Source organism: Equus quagga, chromosome 22 (assembly GCF_021613505.1).
Source record: "Equus quagga isolate Etosha38 chromosome 22, UCLA_HA_Equagga_1.0, whole genome shotgun sequence".
Lineage (NCBI taxonomy): Eukaryota > Metazoa > Chordata > Mammalia > Perissodactyla > Equidae > Equus > Equus quagga.
Window position 1 is genome coordinate 538953 of NC_060288.1, and position 19487 is coordinate 558439.

The 19487-nt window shown below is 40.4% G+C and overlaps 1 protein-coding gene across 1 annotated transcript in view; it reads right to left on the reverse strand.

The window, feature by feature from the left end:
- Positions 1-19487, reverse strand: part of PSD3 (pleckstrin and Sec7 domain containing 3) — a 643022-nt gene that overhangs the window by 459750 nt on the left and 163785 nt on the right. The window lies entirely within an intron of this gene.

Consider the following 19487-nt stretch of genomic DNA (forward strand, 5'->3'; position numbering starts at 1 on the left):
GGGGGGAGGGGCCTCCGGGAGGCGGTGCGTGGGGCCCGCCCCGCCCCCGCCGCCACGCGCCCGCGCCCCGCCGGGCCTCCCGCGGGCGAGCGGGGAGCTGCCTGTTGCTTTGTCTTCCCCGCGAGTGGCTCCCAGCCTGGAGGGCGAGGGCGCTCTCCCCTCGGGCAGGGCCGCGGAGGGGAGCCCGAGTCGGGCGCCGGCTCGCGTGGTGCGGGGCCTCTTGCGTCGGCGTTGGGCTTTGCCTCTCCGAGGGGGTCCCGGGGGCCGGCGGTCCCGCCCACGGCGCAGTCCGGTCTTGGGCCTGTCCCACCCGAAGTGCGTGCCGGGGGACAGCTCCCTCGCTTTCAGTCGAGACTGCCGCAGACCGGTGCAGCAGAGACGGGCGCTGGAGGGTTGCCCCCACTGCGACGGGCGCGGGAGACCTGCATGCCCCGCGGGAAGGGCGGCGGCGGAGAGCGCCCCTTCCGTTCAGCGCCCGCGCGGCCCGAGCGTGCAAGTGGACCCCGTGTGGCCAGCGGCGTGGTGGTCGGAGTATGTTCGTGTTACAGCCTTAACGTCACCAAGACCACTCTTACTCTCGTGACCGGTAGAAGATGCCCCAATAAAGGGAAGGGATGACATGGCCAAGGTTTGAGTTGGGGGTGGGGATCAGGCTCCTTGGTGGCCCAAGGAGCCTGCCCACCAGGTCAGGATGCAGCGAGGCACAGGAGTCGCCTACTGTTGCTCTGACTGCCCGTTCACATCTATCAGCCAGCCAGTGGCACCCACCAGAGGAATCGGAACGAGGAAGTGGATGCATTTATAGAAATCCATTCCCACTTCTGAAAAATGACCGCAGTCCATGCTCCCTTTGCCAGAGCAGCAGTTTGGTCAAATGTGTAGGTTTTAAAGCACCCTAGTTACTCGGGCATATTTCTCCTTTATGGATCCTCCCTTCACTCTCGCAGAAAGACCCAACGAAGACAGTCCCTGTGTGCCTATTCCCAATAAACTACTGCCTTCCTCCAGCCTTGGTCTGTGATGATTTTGTTGGCAAAGAATCAGGAGTACAAAATGTAGTTGCTCCCCTGGGGCTTGACCACTGGCCTGGCGGCCTTTACCTGGGAAATTAACCAACAACTCATAAAGGAAAGTCAAGGATTTTAAGCTAAATCTGGAACTATATCAACTGTACTCTGACGTAACTATTCATATGGGAGGCAGTGTGCACCTAGGTTTGCACGAGCTTGCTGGTTAGGGCACCTGGGAATAGACACCCATAATCTGAGCCTCTGTTTCCTCAACAATAAAATGAGGATAAAACCACCTTACAGAATTGCTATTAGTATGACAAATTATGTAAAGTTCCTAGCCCATAGTAAATATTCAAGAAAGGTGCATCTCAAAACTTAAGCAACAGAAGTGTTTCCCATTTTCATCACAAAGGAAAGTTTTTTATTTTTTCTCCCTGAATCCAAAATATTTTAAGATTTTACTTACAAAGCTAGTCACATATATTAAATATTCATTTTTCCCACCTTAAATAATCAATTGTTGGAGATTCTGATCAGCAGAAATTAACCAGCGATACCACTTCTGAGTTGATAAAACCCAAAGCAAATCAAACAAAAGTTGACATTTCATTCTGCCAGCATGTGTTTTGTGTGTAAATATTTCGTTAGGCTTTTCAAAATATTAAAAGAGAGTAAAAATGCCTATTTCTGCTACTCTAGCCCCTAGAGATCCCAGAGCCCTCCCCCCTCAAATGATCACAACTATGCTCAAGTTCAGTGTCATAAATAATATACAATCATCCACCTTGGCAAAAGGAGGAAGCAGGCACACAGGCCAGCTGAGGAGCAGCAGCCCCTAAAAAGAGGCATGAGTTGGCCTGGTTTTATCCAATACCGTATGTCTCCCCGACCTGTGCCCATGAGCCTAGTGTGTGTGGTATGGAAAGAGAAGCCACAAAGTCCACAAGACGTCACATACTGGAGGTCAGAAGAAGAAATGAAAAGGCACTTGAAATTCTCTCACTCATTATTCATGTATGCAGTTAATCCTTACTATTTCTGAAGGCTAGTTTGAAATACCAGATTGTGGAATATTTATTTATTTTTTTGGTACAAGAATGAATATTTATTTAGAATGGAAAAAAATTTAAAACACAAATTTCTGAAAGTTGACAAATTCCACAAGTTCACCAAATCCAGAAAAATCACATACTTTTATTAATTACCTACATAATATTTTTAACTTCCTAAAATACCTCTCTAATAGTTTTCCTCCATGTGTTTTCGCTACATACTCTTGATCACCTCTTTGAAATGACTTTTTTAAACAGTTTTATTGAGATATAATTCATATACCACACAACTCACCCATTTAAAGTATATAATTCAATGGTTTTTAGTGTATTTACAGAGTTGTGCAATCATCACCACGGTCAATTTTAGAAAATTTTTATCACCCCCAAAATAAACCCTCTACTCTTAGCAGTCACTCTTCTTTTCCCTCCAACCCCCTCAGCCCCTAGTAACCACTAATCTACTTTCTGTCTCTATGGATCGGCCTGTTCTGGGCATTTCCTATAAATGGAATCATACAATGTGTGGTCTTTCTGTGACTGGTTTCTTTCCCTGAGCGTCATGTTTTCAATGCTCATCCACGTTGCAGCATGTATCAGAACTTCATTCCTTTTTCTTGCCAAATAGTCCACCACATGGATAGTCTACATTTTATTAATCATTTGATGGACTTTTGGCTTGTTTTCACTTTTTGGTTTTTATGAATAATGCTGCTGTAAACATTTGTGTGCAAGTTTTTGTGTGGATATTTTCATTTGTCTTGGTATATACTTAGAGTAGAAATCATGGGTCATGTGTAACTCTGTTTAACTTGACTGCAGATCTGTGTTCCATAGTGGCTACACCATTTTATATTTCCATCAGCAACGCATGAGGGTTCAAATTTCTTCACATCCTAACCAACAGTTGCTATTGTTTGTATTTTTTATTGTAGCCATTCCAGCAGGTGTGAAGTCAACCCTGGTGGTCTGGTGGTTAAGATTCAGAGCTCTCACCACTAGGGCCCAAGTTCATCTCCCAGACAGGGAACCACACCACCCATCTGTCAGTTATCATACTGTGGTGGCTGCGTGTTGCTGTGATGTTGCAAGCAATGCCAGCCATATTTCAAATACCAGCAGGGTCACCCATGAAAACCCTATGAATAGCAGCAGAGCATTATCTAATATAGGTCTGGAAAGTGAGAGGATGGTGCAAAAAGACCAGGCATGGTTCTGCTCTGCTGTACACAGAGTTGCTAAGAGTCAGAATCCCCTTGATGACACTAACAACAGTGGGTGTAAAGTAGTAAGATCATTCTGTAACGTCGTTTTCCATGGGTGGAGTAGGCAAATAGTCCAGTCTTTTCTGTAGCATGGTTGATCAAAAGTTTTTTTTTTTTTATTGTTGGCATTTTAGAAAAGCTCCTGCCTCACATTCATTATTGAAAACAACATGTACAATTTTAGTGTGTTGTCAAATTTGGGAAGACTTCTCAAGTTTCTTTCCTACGTGCACTGTAGAATTCCAGGGCATTTCAAGTTTTGGGGGTTTTTTGTGTTGTTTTTAAAGAGGAAAATTGGCCCTGGGCTAACATCTATTGCCAGTCCTCCTCTTTATGCTTGAGGAATATTGTTGCTGAGCTAACATCTGTGCCAATCTTCCTCTGTTTTATGTGGATTACCACCACAGTGTGGCTTGATGAGCCATGCTAAGTCAGTGCCCTGGATTCGAACCTGTGAACCTCAGGTGCCAAAGTGGAGCTTGTGAACTTAACTCCTGTGCCACCGGGCTGGCCCCTCGAGATTTTTTAAAGCAATGATTAATATTAAATGCTTCTCAAATGGAAACTAATTAACTCATTTTTATTAATGTTATGATTTTGTTATTTTGTAGATGTCAGTTATTTCATGTCAAAAAAACAAAAAGAAAATTTTTTTCATTGTTCTATGGTTCGCTCCTCTTTATTATTTAAATTATCAAATAATCCAAGAGTCTTAGAATATGCACTTTTTAAAAAAAAGTTTTTATTTGAAATATACAAACAACTCTAACCTCTACAATATTTTCAATTAGAAGGCCCCTTATGTGTGCTTCAGTGCATAGATACGATGCTTTAAAAATCATATACCAACTGCATACCAACAATTGATATATTAGAATAGAGAACATTAAGTCTTATTTATTGTAGTATTCCTAGCTTCTAGCACTGGGCCTGGGCCATAGTAGGGTCTCAATATATAATTGTTGGATTGAAATTTTCCATTATCCAAGGTAGAAATATTCAACTTAAACATACAACAAATATTCACCTCAAATATACAACAATCTAGAATTGTGTTGTACTTGAATTTCAGTAGCCCAAGTGAAACTAAGAGGACATGTCTAAGACAAAATTCACTGTGACATTTGACTCTGCTGAATACTGAGTGGATGCTGGATGGCTAAGAGGACTGGGAGACAAGAAGCAAAGAGCAAAAATGTGGTCAGTGTGCTTAGGTAACTGAAAAGAGCAGAGAAGTGGGGAAGGACAGAGGAGGATGGGATCCAGCCCACCACATGTAAGTGCCAGGAGATGTTAGGTCAGAGGTGATCTGGGGAACAGAGTGGACTCAACTCACCGTTTCCCCATGACCTAATACATTAGGCTAAGTCTGGTAAGAGTAATAACAATATACACAAATAATGAAGGTTTCAGCTTATTTTTATTATCTTTCATGTGGATAGCTATTCTTTCATTCACTCATGCAACAAATATTTATTGAACATTTATTATGTGCTAGGTGTAGTTTACTGACTAAAACAAAATATCCCTGTCTTCATGGAATTTTCAGTCTAATGAGATTGGGGAGACAGAAAATAAGCAAGATGAGTTAGTGTATATAAGATGTTACACGGTAAGTGTTTTAGAGAAAAATAAAACAAGGAAAGCAGATAAGGAGTAAGAAGTGCAGAGTGGAGGGGAGTGGATGGTTGCAAAGGGAACTCAGAGAGGGCTGCACTGAGAAGGTAAAATGTGAGTAAAGACCTAAAGGAGGTGAGAGAGGCAAGCCATGCAGATGCATGAGGAACTGGAAGTGCAAAAGCCCTGAGGGCTTTCCAGGTGTGTGCTGGCCACAGCAAAGAGGTCAGTAGCGCTGAGTGGTGAGAGAAATGATAGTAGGAGATATGATGTGTGGGGTCTTATAGGCCATTGTAAGGATCTGGGCTTTTAACTGACTTTGGAAGGTTTTGAGCATAGGAGTGGTATGATCTGATTGACGTTTTACTAGGATCGCTTTGTATGATGTGTTGGAAGCAGGGAGGTGAATTAAGAGGTTAATGCATTAATCTCAACAATCCAAGCGGGAGATGAGGCTCGCTTAGGCCCAGGTGGTAGTCAAGGAGGCCGTAAGAAGTGTCCAGATTCTGGTTATGTTTTGAAGGTTGAGCTGACAGGGTTTGCTGATGGATGGAGAGTGTAAGAGAAAGAGAGTCAAGGATGACTGCAAGGGTTTAGGGGTGAACTGCTAGGAAGATGGAGCTGCACTAACTGAGCTGGGGAGGCCTATGGGAGGAGCAGGACTGGGCTGGGAGACCAGGCCCTCAGTTTCGGACGTGTTAAATTAGAGGTGCCTTTTGGATATCCAGAGGAAGCGTCGAGTAAACTGTTGGATGTGTGAGATCAGAATCGAGGAAGAGGTTGGTGCTGGAGCTATAAATTTGGGAGTTAGAGTAAAGATCGTATTACACCTATGAATCTGAATGAAATCACCAAAGGAATGGATAGTAAAGAGAGAAGAGGAGAGACCAGCACACTCCAGCTCAACACTAAGAAGGTAGGGAGATGAGTAAGAGCCAGCAGAGGACACTGAAAAGGAGCAGCCCGTGAAGGAGGAGGAAAACAAACAGAGGTTCTTTAATGGAACACCTCCAGGTCATTTTTACATGAAACTTTTTCCTCTCCAAAGTTTGCAATTAGCAGTTTTTCTCTTCTGCTCTCTCCCTACATCCTGCAATCATCACTTCTCTTTTTATCAACATGTTCTGTTATTTTCAAGAAGAATGGAAGAAAGTGTTGTATGCCTATAATTCTAGCAATTTCTCACTTTGTCTCAAGCTATGTTTTTATGCCTGACCTAGTTACTTATATTCGTTCACTAATTTTTTTGCAAAAATAAATACCTCTAGAATTAACTAAAAAGACATTTAATTAATATATAGGTTTCCAGGCTGGTAGAAATTTATTGTTTATTAATTAATTTGTGATTAATTTGTCTACATTTTGTTACAAAAGAGATTAACTACCAACCACAGCTTGTTGGAATTGTAACAAGAAAAATCTAATGAAATCAATATATGCATTAGAACCAGGATGTTGAATAAGTTTCATTCCTGGTGTAGCCAAAACTGTCTTGCACAGTGATCATTACTTTATACAGCAAGAGGAACTTTTCCCTAGCATTAAATGAAACTTTGGCAGCCTAGAAATTGTTCGTCTTACTTGTAGGTCCTCTAAACACAGTATCAATTCAGTCATGAAGTTGCCCAGTCCAAACTATCCAAACTGGATAGTCCAAACTCGACCTAGCATTATATCTTTGTCCCTGCTTAGCTGGAAGTATGCAGTGGGGAAGAGAGGGTGGGCCAGGTTCTCTGTTCCTGGTCCTGAGCCGTACCAATGGGACCCAGTGGGACACCTTCTCTTCCTGCTGAGTCTCTCCCTCCAGCCCACCCTATTGCATAGACCCCAAGAAGGTAGACTCCAGGCCAACTCTCTTGCACGTGGCCAACACCTAGTCCACAAGAAACACATGCCCCTTGCTTCAGCAACTCCTGAAGTGCAGGCTGATCTCAACCACACAGCAGGGGCTGTCTGGCACCGCCCCTAAAGCACTGGTCAACTGTCTCACAGAGTTTCCTGGGAAGACGGAATCTCCATTAGCTTTCTGGGGCATGAGGGAGGCCACCATCCTCAATGTTTTCCAGCTACAGGAAACAATTTCAAGTTTCTCTAAGGGGTCCCTTTGAAGTCCTTTCACTGGGCTTAGGGTTATCCCTCCCCCTCATCCATCCTCTTACATTTCTTAGCTTGAAAGAGTCATTGCATTTTGTTTTCTCACTATAAATGTATTGCACATAAATTTACATGAACATTTAAGTATATACGTTATGTATTTGACAAATAGAAATGGCAAGCAGTAGGATATATTGGAGTATATGAGGAAGCCATTTGGTGTAAACCTAATTTGGCCTGACTTTGTTTTTCCAAAAGGGCCTGACATGGCCATTGAGCATGCATTGTATATCTGCTTTAAGCATTTACTATGGCAAGAACCAATGCCCTTAAGATAAAGGTGCAACTTCCCCCCACATTGGCATTTCCTTAAGGAGAAGCATCTTTCCTTAGACTAGGAACTGATTGCTGCGCTCACCTGTGACCACCCAGCTCACCTGTGACCACCCAGCTCGAGACAACAGACTTGCTTCCCGCTGCGCCCACCGAGACAGCAGACCTACTACCTGCTGTGTCCATCAATCGCTGTGCCGACAGAGCAGTCTCGTGACTATTGTAAAAGGACATTTCAATCATATGTGAAACATCCTCTTTGGGGGTATATATCCACTCTGTACACCCCACTTCTTGGGTGCCCTTTCTTCCTTCTGGAACAAAGGCCCCCGGGCCATGGTCCTCACATATTGGCGCAGAATAAACTCACCCAAATTTTCATTTATAGATTGGTTATGGATTATTTTCGTCGACGTGTTGTACCTCTGAACATAGACTTAATCACCTGCATCGTAGGTTCATGTTTGAAAGTGGTAATTCTGAAGATTGGCACCCTTGTGGCTAGATATCACTGAAAAAAATTGTACACCCACACCTGGCCCACCACAACCACCTTGTGAATCTGGAGGCACTTCATGTTACCTATTCTCATACCAGTCCTGTCCAATTTGATAACTACTAGCCACATGTAGCCATTTAAATTTAAAGGAATTAAAATTAAATTAAATAAAAAATTCAGTTTCTCAGTCTCTAGCCACATTTCAAACATGGCTAATGGCCTGCTATATTTAGGCAATACAGATGTAGGACATTTCCATCATCAGGGAGAGTTCTAGCGGACAGCACTGCCTCACACAGGGGTTGGCACATAGGAGGCACTGAATACATGACAAGTGACTGTTTGGTCCCAAGACATCATATGATTGCGCTGGTTTATTTTTCTGAGAATACAAAGCTTTTTAGTACGGTACTGTGTACTGACTCAACCATTAAAAACAAAAACGAAATCTTCATATAGATACATAGCTGCTTTTCTGTTTCACCCTTGAGAAACTATCTGTATCCTCCTGCCCCACCAGAAAGTGCTTTACCGTGAATATAATTGCTGAAAATATTTGGGAAAAAGTACCTCTTTCCCTCAAAAAACAAATCACTTTTTCAGAATTATTCAACAAATGAAAAGGAATTGTTTCAAAAGCAGTATTTGGATTGAAGGGGGATTCCGTATAAACATTTCTTTGCTGAAGTAAGCATTTCACTTACAATATTTTTTCCAGAGTAGGAATGACCTATGGAAATTACCGATGCCTGCGTGTGTTGGAATTGTAGAAGTACCTGGCTTTTCTCCAAGAGGACAGCATTCCCTAGTAACGCTGCTGTTCTGCATGAGTGATGAAGGGAGACAATGAAGAAGATCCCAGGGGCCTCCAGGGTGTTGAACGGGAGTCAGGAGACAGAGAGGGTCTCAGCTCACTCGCTGTCTAAGCCATTGGATGGCCCTTCATGTTCTTAGGACTCCATTCCTTTTTCTGTGAATGAGAAAGATTGGCCTTCCCACTTGCAAAATTCCAGCATTCTGGGATTTAAAGAGCTTTCAGTTAAAGCAGTCTTTATTTTCATGATCCTCACAGCCTTTCTGGCAAGTCTTTAGTGACAATGGTAAATCCCAGAAGTTGAATCTCTAAATGTTCTGAATTGTGACCCCAAGAAACTCAGACTAGACTACACTCTCCAGAGGGCACAGAACCACACCTTATTTGTTTATTTATTTTTTCTCCAGCACAGGGCATATTGCCTAGCACAGAAGAGGTGCTCAACAGTTGTTCACTGAATGCAGAAATGAATGAATGCTCTCCTTATCTGAGGTGGAAATAGCATATTGTTTAAGAATTCCTTTGATTTCAGTGGCTCAGCAGAGAGAAATGTTGGTAAACATTGTCAACCAAGTAGGTAAGAGGACTTTGAATGGAACTGTCATCACAAAATACATGCATTCTGAACTCTTACATTTGAAAATTTCTGTAAAATTAAATGTTTCGGAAAGAGAAATCTATCCATTCTCTCCTTATTCCCCATTAAAGACCCTCATTCTGGACATGACTGCTGAATTATGTGCAAGAGGTGAAGAGTCCCTGGGGCTGGATTCTGGCAGAGTGGCTCTTTCTGAGTCACTTCACTTCTAAGTCCTGTGAACCTGGCTATTTCGGTCTATCCATTTGTCAGGAACACTGGAGAAAAGGCTTTTTTTCCTTCATAATCAGCTTTATTGAGGTACAATTTACATACTATCGAACTCACCAATTTTAAGTGTTGTGATATTGTGATTTATTATAAGAAATATATATTTGGTCTTCATCCCTGGTTCTGGCACAGAGCTCCAGAAACCCTTGGAATTTCCTAAGTGATGAGAGAATATAGGTGTCTTTTGTTATGTTAATGAGGTGACTTTTGGATTGCTCCTGAGGAGGGGGCTGGTTGCCAGCAGAGCCAACCTTGTGATTAGAAGGTTGGAACTTTCAGTCCCACCCCCCTGACCTCCAGGGAAGGGAGAGGAGCTGGAGGTTAAATTGAGGACCCATGATTTAATCAATTGTGCTATGTAATGAAGCCTCCTAAAAACCGAAGAGGATGGGGTTCAGAAAGGTCCCGAGTCAGTAAACACAGAGATTCAGGGAGAGTGGCACGCCTGAAGAGGGCATAGAAGCTCTTTGCCCTTTCCCCATTTCTTGTTCTGTGCATGTCTTCCATCTGGCTGTTCCTGAGTTATATCCTTCTATAATAAACTGGTAATCTAGTAAGTAAACTGTTTCTCTGAGTTCTGTGAGCCACTCTAGCAAATTAATAGAACCTGAAGAGTGGGTCATGGGAACTTCCAATCTATAGCTGGTTCCATCAAGTGACAACCTGGACTTTCGATTGGTGTCTGAAGTGGAGAGGGAGGGCGGTCTAGCCCTTAGTCCCTTAAGGACTGAGCCCTTAACCTGTGGGATCTGATGCTATCTCCTGGTAGACAGTGTAAGAATTGAGTTGAATTGTAGGATACCCAGCTGGTGTCAGAGAATTGCTTGGTGATGTGGGGAAAAAAACCCACACAGGTTGGAATTGGTGAACAGAATTGTTAAGTGTACAATTCAGTGAGCTTTAGCAAAGGTATAGAGTTGTGTAAATGACCACTATAATCAAGATATTTCACCCTTTCCCCACCAAAAAAGTTCCATGCCCCTTTGCAATCAACCCCTCCTTCCAGACCCTGGATGCTACCAATTACTGACCTTTGCTGTCACTATAGTTTGCCTTTTCAAGAATTCCGTATACACTCATGTGCCACATAACAACATTTCAGTCAATGACTGACTGCATATATGAGGGTGGTCCCATAAGATTAGTACCATATAGCCCAGGTGTGTAGCAGGGTATACCGTCTAGGTTTGTGTGAGTACACTCTATGATGTTCACACAACGACGAAATTGCCCAAAGACACAGTTCTCAGAACAAATCCCCATAGGTAAGTGACATATAACTGTAAATGGAACTATACAGTATGAAATCTTTTGTTGTCTACCTTCTTTCATATAACATATGCTTTTAAGATGCATGCATGTTTTTATATGACTCTGTAGTTCATTCCTTTTTATTGTTGAGTAGTGTTCCATTGTATGGATATATAATTTGTTTATCCACCAGTTGATGGACATTTGGATTGTGTTCAGTTTGGGCTATTACAAGGAAAATGTTATAAATATCTATGTTCAACTTTTTGTACGTACATATATTTTTTCTTGGATAAATACCCAGGAATGGTATTACTGGGTCATATGGTTAATGTATGCTTATTTTATTTTATTTTTTCAAGCTGCCAAACACTTTTCCAAAGTGGTCATATTATTTTACATTCCCATCTGCAACATATGAGAGTTCCAGGATTCTATGTTGTTGCCAACATTTGATAATATCAGTTTTTTTAAGTTGTTGGCCTTTTGTGTGTGTTGTGGTGTCTCATTGTGGTTTGACTAGCATTTCTTAATGGTGAGTGATATTGAGCATCCTTTCATGTGCATATTTTCAATTTGCATGTCTTCTTTCGTGAAGTGTCTTTTGCCCATTTTAAAAAATGGATTCTTTCTGTCTTCTTATTATTGAGTTGTAAAAACTCTTTACTTATCCTGGATACAAGTTCTGTAGAAGACATGTATTTTGTAAATATTTTCTCCCTGTCTTTGGCTTGCCTTTCAATACCTTAAGTATCTTTGGTGAGAAAAAGTTTGTAATTTAAATGAAGTCCAATCTACCAATTTTTTCTCTGATGGTTTGTGTTTTTTTGTGTCCCATCTAAGAAATCTTTGCCTAACATAAGTCACAAATATTTTCTCCTATGTTTGCTTCTAGAAGTTTTATAGTTTTAACTCTTATGTTTACTTTATGACTTCATTTTTATATATGGTATGAGTTAAGGGTCAAGGTTGCTTTCTTCCCATGTGGCTATCCAGTAGGTCTAACACCATTCTTGAAAAGATTATCTTACCCCCATGTAATTATCTTGTCGAAAATCAATTGAGCTTATATCTATGGATCTATTTTTGGCCTCTCTTTTCTATTCCATTGACCTATGTGTCTATCCCTCCATTAATACACAGTCTTGATTATTAACTTAATAGTAAGTCTTGAGATGGGGTAGTATAAGTATTTCAACTTTTTGTTTTTCCTTTTCAAAATTGTTTTGGCTCCTCTAGGTCCTTGGTATTTCCATATAAATTGGAAAATCAACTTGTCAATTTTTTTAAAAATGCCTAATAGGATTTTGATTGGGATTGCATTGAATCTACAGGTCAATTTGGAGAGCACTGACAATGTCAACAACACTTAGTCTTCTGAAACATGAACATGTCATATAAATCCATTTATTTAGGTCCCCTTTGATTTCTTTCAGCAATGTTATGTAGTTTTCAGGGTACAGTACTTGTACCTATTTTATTAGATTTATACCCAAATATTTCATGCTTTTTTATGCAATTATAAATGTTACTATTTTATTATTTATGCTTTCAATATTTTTACTGTTAATATAAAGAAACAAATTTTATTTTTGTATATTGATCTTATAGCCTGTGATCTTGCTAAACTCACTTATTCTGCTAGTTTTTAAATAAATTTCATATGATTTTCTATATAGCTAATCATGTCATCTGTGAACAAAGAGAGTTTCCCTTCTTGCTTTATTGTACTGGTCAGGCACTTTAGTAAATATTGAATAGAATTGATATGAGCAGATATCCTTGCCTAGCTTCTGATCTTAGGGGGAAAGCATTTAGTCTTTTCCTATTAAGTATGATGTTAGCTATAAGTTTTTGGTAGATGCCTTTTATAAGGCTGAGAAAGTTTCCTTCTATTCCTAGTTTATTGAGAGTCTTTTTTTTTCTTATCACAAATGGGTGTTGAATTTTGTCAAAAGCTTTTTCTGCATCTATTGAGATATTCAATATTCATATGTTTTCTCTCTTATGCTGTAATTTTGGTGAATTATATTGATTGATTTTCAAATGTTAAACCTACCTTACATTCCTGAGATAAACCATGTTTGATCATGGCATATTATTGAATTAGTCTGCTAAAGCAGCCTTAACAGAATACTACAGAATTTGCAGCTTAAACAACAGAAATTTATTTTCTCACAGTTCTGAAGGCTACAAGTCCAAGATCAAGGTGCCGTCATGGCTGGTTTCTAATGAGGCCTCTCTTTCTTGCTTCTAGTCACCTTCTCGGTGTGTCCTCACATGGTCTTTCCTCAGTGTGCACACACTCCTGGTGTAGACACCAGTCTTATTGGATTAGGGCCCCACCCTTGTGACCTCATTTAACCTTAGTTACCTCCTTAAAGTCCCTATCTCCAAATACAGTTATATTGGGGGTTAGGGCTTCAACAAATGGTTTTTGGGGTCACACAATTCAATTCATAACAATTATACCTTTCATACGTTGCTGGATTCAATTTGCTAATTATTTTTACTATTATTACATCTATGTTTATGAAGGATATTGGTCTATAGTTTGTTTTCTTGTAATGTATCTTCTGGTTTGAGTATCAAAGGAATGGGGTATTTACTGCAATGCCATCTGGACTTGGAGTTTTCTTGTGAGATGGTTTTTAATTAAAAATTCAATTTCTTAAAATATATATATAATTATATGTAATAATATCTAAAAATACATACATATATAATATATAATTATTCAGTTATCTATTTCTTCTTGAGTGAGCCTCTAAAGAATTTGTCCATTTTATCTATGTTGTCAAAATTATTAGGATAAAGTTTTTCATAGTTTCCTTATTATGCTTTTAGTATCTCTATGATCTCTAGTTATGTTCTCTCTTTCATTCTCGACATTGGGCATTTGTGTCTTCTCTCTATTTTTTCCTCATCACTTTAGCTAGAGGCTTGTCAATTTTATTGATCTTCCGAAAGAATCAATTTTTTGTTTCATTGATTGTCTATATTGTTTTTCTGTTTCCTGTTTTATTGATTTCTGTCTTTATTGTTATTGTTTTCATTCTTCTGCTTACTTGGATTTAATTTGCTTTTTCTAAGGTTGCTTTTCCTAAGTTCCTAAGGTTTCAGCTTAGAAAGAGCTTAAGCAAATGGCAAAGAAAACAGGGTAAATTATAAGTTCATACTCTTGAAAGGTAGGAGATGGGGCATCCAGACAAAAATATGAAGCCAACATCTGACAGAGAGTATCTCCAGATTCTGTCAATATTCCCCCAACACACACACACGCACACACCCACACACACACTGCAGAATAATGCACTTTCTCCCTACTCAGTATTTATCCTCTCTACCCCCATATCAACTAACCTTCCACTGCTCTTTCATCTCTAAATTACCCAAACAGAAGAATGTCACATGCTAATTGTTACAACCTTGGAGGACAACCCTAATTTTGCTTATGAAAATGTACCTGGATAAGCTGCTTTCTCCTTCAGGTCCCTATTCTTCAACTCATTGCTAAATACAGTCTTACATCGCTTAGCAATGGGGATATGTTCTTAGAAATGCGTCGTCAGGTGATTTTGTTGTTGTGCAAATATCATAGAGTATACTTACACAAACCTAGATGATACAGCCTACTGTACACCCAGGCTATTTGGTGTTAACCATATTGGACCACTGTCATATATGCAATCTGTCCTTGACCAAAACATTGTTATGCGGTGCATGACTGTATGGCTCATTGCTATAGAGTACTATGGCAGAAACAATAGTATGTGTTTACCAGACCATTTTAATTTCTTCCTAGGCACATTAGGAGCACAACGTTTCTTAGCCAAATTGTATCTAGGGGGCCATGTTACTAGTCAATGGAATGTCACCAGAAGTAATATATGCCACTTCAAGGCCTGCCCCCTAATATCTCCAAGAAATCCTCCATGTTCTCTTCCCTGTTTACTGGAGAGATGCCGGTGCCCAGGGCAACCAGAACGTTCACCAACACACATTCTGTGAGGTAAGTGAGAAATAAGCTTATATTGCATTAAGCTACTGAAATTTATGCATTTTTCTATTAGAGCAGGAACATTGCTTACATTGACTAATACCTAGCCAAAACTACACACAATCAAGTACCAATGACAAGCATATTGTTTTGAAAGCTGTAAGAGAATTCTGTTGTTCAAAGGTATGTGAATCACGTATCCTGAAAAGTTTAGTCACATTTGCCATACTACTTTTTGGAGAAAAATTGCAGCAGGGAACAGGGTAGTAATATAACAAATTTAAAGTCATTCTATTATCTACTCTACTGAATTGATCTTTGTTGTCGACACAATGATGTCAAGAACAATCTGAAACAGTACTAAACACATAATAGGTTAGGGTATTCCCCTCCTCCCCGCAAATGGACTGAAAAGCTCTCCAATAAGGAGATTTAGGATGAAAGGTCATTAACAACAGTGCATTAGACTCATAGTGCAGTTGGATGCTACTTGTGAGGAAAGTGGGTGACATTCTGATGACAGACTTGTTTCTGCATGTTAACTAAATAGGGGTGGAAAAACAAAACCACGAGCCAAAGACTCAGCTCTATAGACAGAACTAAAAGGGACACTAGAGATTATCTAACTCAGTCTCTGTATTTTACAGACGAGAAAACTCGTTTATAGATTCTTGGCACAAGTCGCAAGACAATTGTTTGAGTTAACTCATCATAATATTTTACCTTGAAAATTTCCTAACTGGAGGGCTAGCCCTGATGGCCTAGTGGTTAAGTTTGGTATGCTTCCCTTCTGTGGCCCAGGTTCAGTTCCCGGGTGGAACCACCCCACTCCTCCGTCAGTACCTATGCTGTGGCAGCAGCTCACACAGAAGAACTAGAAGGACTTACAACTATACAACTAAGTACTGGGGCTTTGGGGAGGGGAAAAAAAAGAGAGAGGAAGATTAGCAACAGATGTTAGCTCAGGGCAAAACTTTCCCACCAAAAAAAAAAATTTCCTTATTGGACACATCCCACAATCTGCTGTACTTTGGAGAAATGATCATCTTCCTCAGAGAGTCCCCTCTGCCACTCAGCAGGACTGGGGAAGGGGATGCTCAGGCCACTGGACGCCTGGAGGGAGGGGATCAACAGAGGATGCCAAACCTGAGGCCAGTGAGTCCTAGCTGGTCATTTTACTCTAGTCATTGTCTTCATTTGTTAACTGAGTTACAAATAAAAATGCTGTTACGTTATATAAAAGACATTAAAATTTGTAGAGCAATTTTTATTTTTAAAAAATCAAGATTTCAGGGGCTGGCCCCGTGGCCGAGTGGTTAAGTTCGCGCGCTCCGCTGCAGGCGGCCCAGTGTTTCGTTGGTTCGAATCCTGGGCGTGGACATGGCACTGCTCATCAAACCACACTGAGGCAGCGTCCCACATGCCACAACTAGAAGGACCCACAACAAAGAATATACAACTATGTACCAGGGGGCTTTGGGGAGAAAAAGGAAAAAAATAAAATCTTTAAAAAAAAAAAAATCAAGATTTCATTGTCTTACACTGCTCCTCCCCACATCATAAATGAGATGTGGTTTATCTATCCCTTTGATACCTTTTATATTAAATATAATATTTAGAAAGACAATTGAAAGCCAAGTTGATTTATTTTGTAATTGAAGCTATATTGGTCTGCTACTGGATTTTTTCAGGTAAGAAAATATTTCCGAAGAAATTATTAGTAATTTGTAGTTGATGACTATTCAACATTCAGGTCAGAGTGTAGAACTCGCCTCTCATTTCGTTGTGAATATATATAAGTTGACAATGCCCGTATTATTGCTGAAGAACTTCTGAAACTATTAACTTTAAGAAGGAGGGCTACTTCAATGCTCTACAATTTGTCATCTGGTAAAAATGACACATAGATGCCACACCCACACACCACAACAGGAACTTATCTTCAAATCCATTTTGTTCAGAAAAAGGACTTTCTACGTGATTTAATTACACAGTATTTTAATAGATAGAGATACGTGATCATCACATTTTTGGATATGAAGTTGCTTTCCCCTTTAATTTTTTCTCATTTGTGGTTTACCGTGGAAAGCGCCCATGCTGGACCTGCTAGTTTATGCTGCCTACACCGTTACAGCGCTTCAAGTAAATGAGTGATTCTAGAATGGCTATCTGTTAAAGGACATTTTTCTTTTCTCTTTTATTACCTAGTTTGTTCTTCAAAGCCTAATATTTCTTCTCGCTAAAGAATAGTGTTCTCACTGCATTTGAAGGATCTGTATAGATGTAAGGCTTGAAGGTAAAAGTCAGGACAGATTTTAAACCTCTCTTCTTTCTTTCTCCACTTTGTGCTCTTCTTTTCCCTCTGTTTTCTTTCTCCCTTCTACTGTTTACATCCACCCTTTACCTCGCCTTGGTTACCGCCCTAGGATTCAATATTTCCTTCTCCTTTGGCTCCCTCCCAGCCTAAGATCCTGAGAGCAGGTCATTCGCAGCCTGTTGTCATAGTGACAGCCACACTCCCAGGAGTCACCATCTCATGAGTGGTTGGGATGAACCTGATACCACGTCCCACATACAAGCCCATACTGTGTGGATGGATCTCAGCAGCTCTGTGCAGACGCTTAGCAACTGGGCCAGAGCCATCATCATACAGGGTTGTTAGAGAGAAAGAAAGAAAATGATGAGAAAGTCCACAGTGTTTAAAACCTAGATTGGTTCATTGCCCGCCACTGATAGAGGAGTCAAATAACAAGGTAAAGATAGATATAAATGTTTAAGGAAATGTGGCTATAGACAGAGAACATTCTGGAAATTAAGGGAATTAATTTGTCATTTTAGAACACGATGAGCCACATACTTAGGGAAACTAGTTGGAAAAAAAATCTTCATTTGAAAAAAACCTAAGGGGTCTCAGAGGAAAACCTGGCAGAGACTGAACAGTCAAAATTAGTCGATGTTTTTCCCAGAGTTAAGGGTAGTTCAGAGAAAAGTCTGCAAGGGAAAGGTTTGCTCCATATAATATCATTTAACCAATAATATTGTCACAAACATAGGTCCTCCAAGTATTACATTATAACAAGTATCCAGTGTAGAAAAGGATGAAGAATGAAAACAGAAGTCCTTCCTCCTTACCCTCCGAAGTCATGGAATCATATGGACCTGGAAATCATCTATTTCAACCTCACCCTCAAAGCAGGAAGCCCTAGATAATACTGGAACAGGTGGCCATACAGTTCCTGCTTCAGTACTTCCGGTGACAGAGAAGCGAGTCATTGCCTCACAAAGCAGCCCATGCCATTTTTAACAACACTTTGAAGAAAAACCCTCTACTAATAAAGATCTAACACTCACACACCGCTCACTGTGTACCAGGCACAGGCCTGAGCGCGTTCTCAGTGCGTTAGTTTGGTAATCCCCGCACCACCGTATGCAACAGGCCAGTGGTTCAGAGCAGGTAGCCTGACCTGCGGCAAGGACAGGGTCTGGATTTAGGCCAGTCTGACTCCAGAGCATTTGCCGTAACCACTATGCCACGAGGCCTCAGATCACACTTGGCTTCCTGTAGTTTCCGCTGTGCACGCTGGTCTGGACACCAGAGGACAAACCATTACTCGAATTCCTTTTCCACTCTGTAGCCCTTCAGACACTTGAAAATGGTGACTGTGTCATCTCCCCGCCCTTCCAGCACAATTTCTCTCCGTACTTAATTCAATGGCAAATGTTTTGAAGCCTCTTTCAGTCTGATGAGCCTCTTCTCAGGATGGGTACCCAGGAACAAACACAATAGACAGGATATAAACAGAATAATAAGTACAGATGAAATTTTCATTTTTGACTATTAGATTCAGTAAAGGAAAATATTTTATGGGTAGCAAACATAAAAATTATCTCTATAATATTTGCTATTACATGTATTTGTGTACTTGCAAATCTTTTCATTACTAACAGAAATTATCATTCTAAACACATTATGGTGCGACATAATGGTGATTTATTGTACAACCTGAGTTTTGTTTCAGGAGCTAAGAACAAATTTGAAGGATGCAAATATTTCTATGCATCTATATTTACTACCATGGCAACCAATTAAAATAGGTTTTCCTAATTAATTAGTTGTTGGTAAAGTACTATGAAGATGAACGCTGCTATTAATAGATGCACAGTGTTTAGGATTAATGCTAGTGTTATCATTGTAAATGGTAAAGTGTTTGTGGCCAGAATAGACCAATTAATTAATTTCCCATTAACAGTAATAATTTCATCATTGAATTAGGGAGAGAATTTTTTTTAACTTTTTTTGCCTCTTTTTTTTAAAACAAATTGTCCAGTCTCTCTTTTATGCTTCTCTTGGCCACATCTGAACCAACTCACATTATACACTCAGGCAGAAGAGAAAATTAATGCATATAGGGATAAACACAGTTTCCTGATGAAAAAGGAGTATCTTCTGCTGGGGGGGTGTCATGTTCCAATACCACTGCTGGGCCTTTTCTTTTTCTAAAGCTGAATGAAGGAAATGGAGATTGCCAGGAGTTCAGAGCTGGAGCAATTACCACATCATCTACCAGGAACTATTTCCAGAATGGCACAAAGCATTGTTTGTGAAGAGCTTTAGATCCCCTCAAATCTTGTCAACTTTCCCTAACTCCCCCAAATGCTTATGCAGTCAAAGCGAAAACAG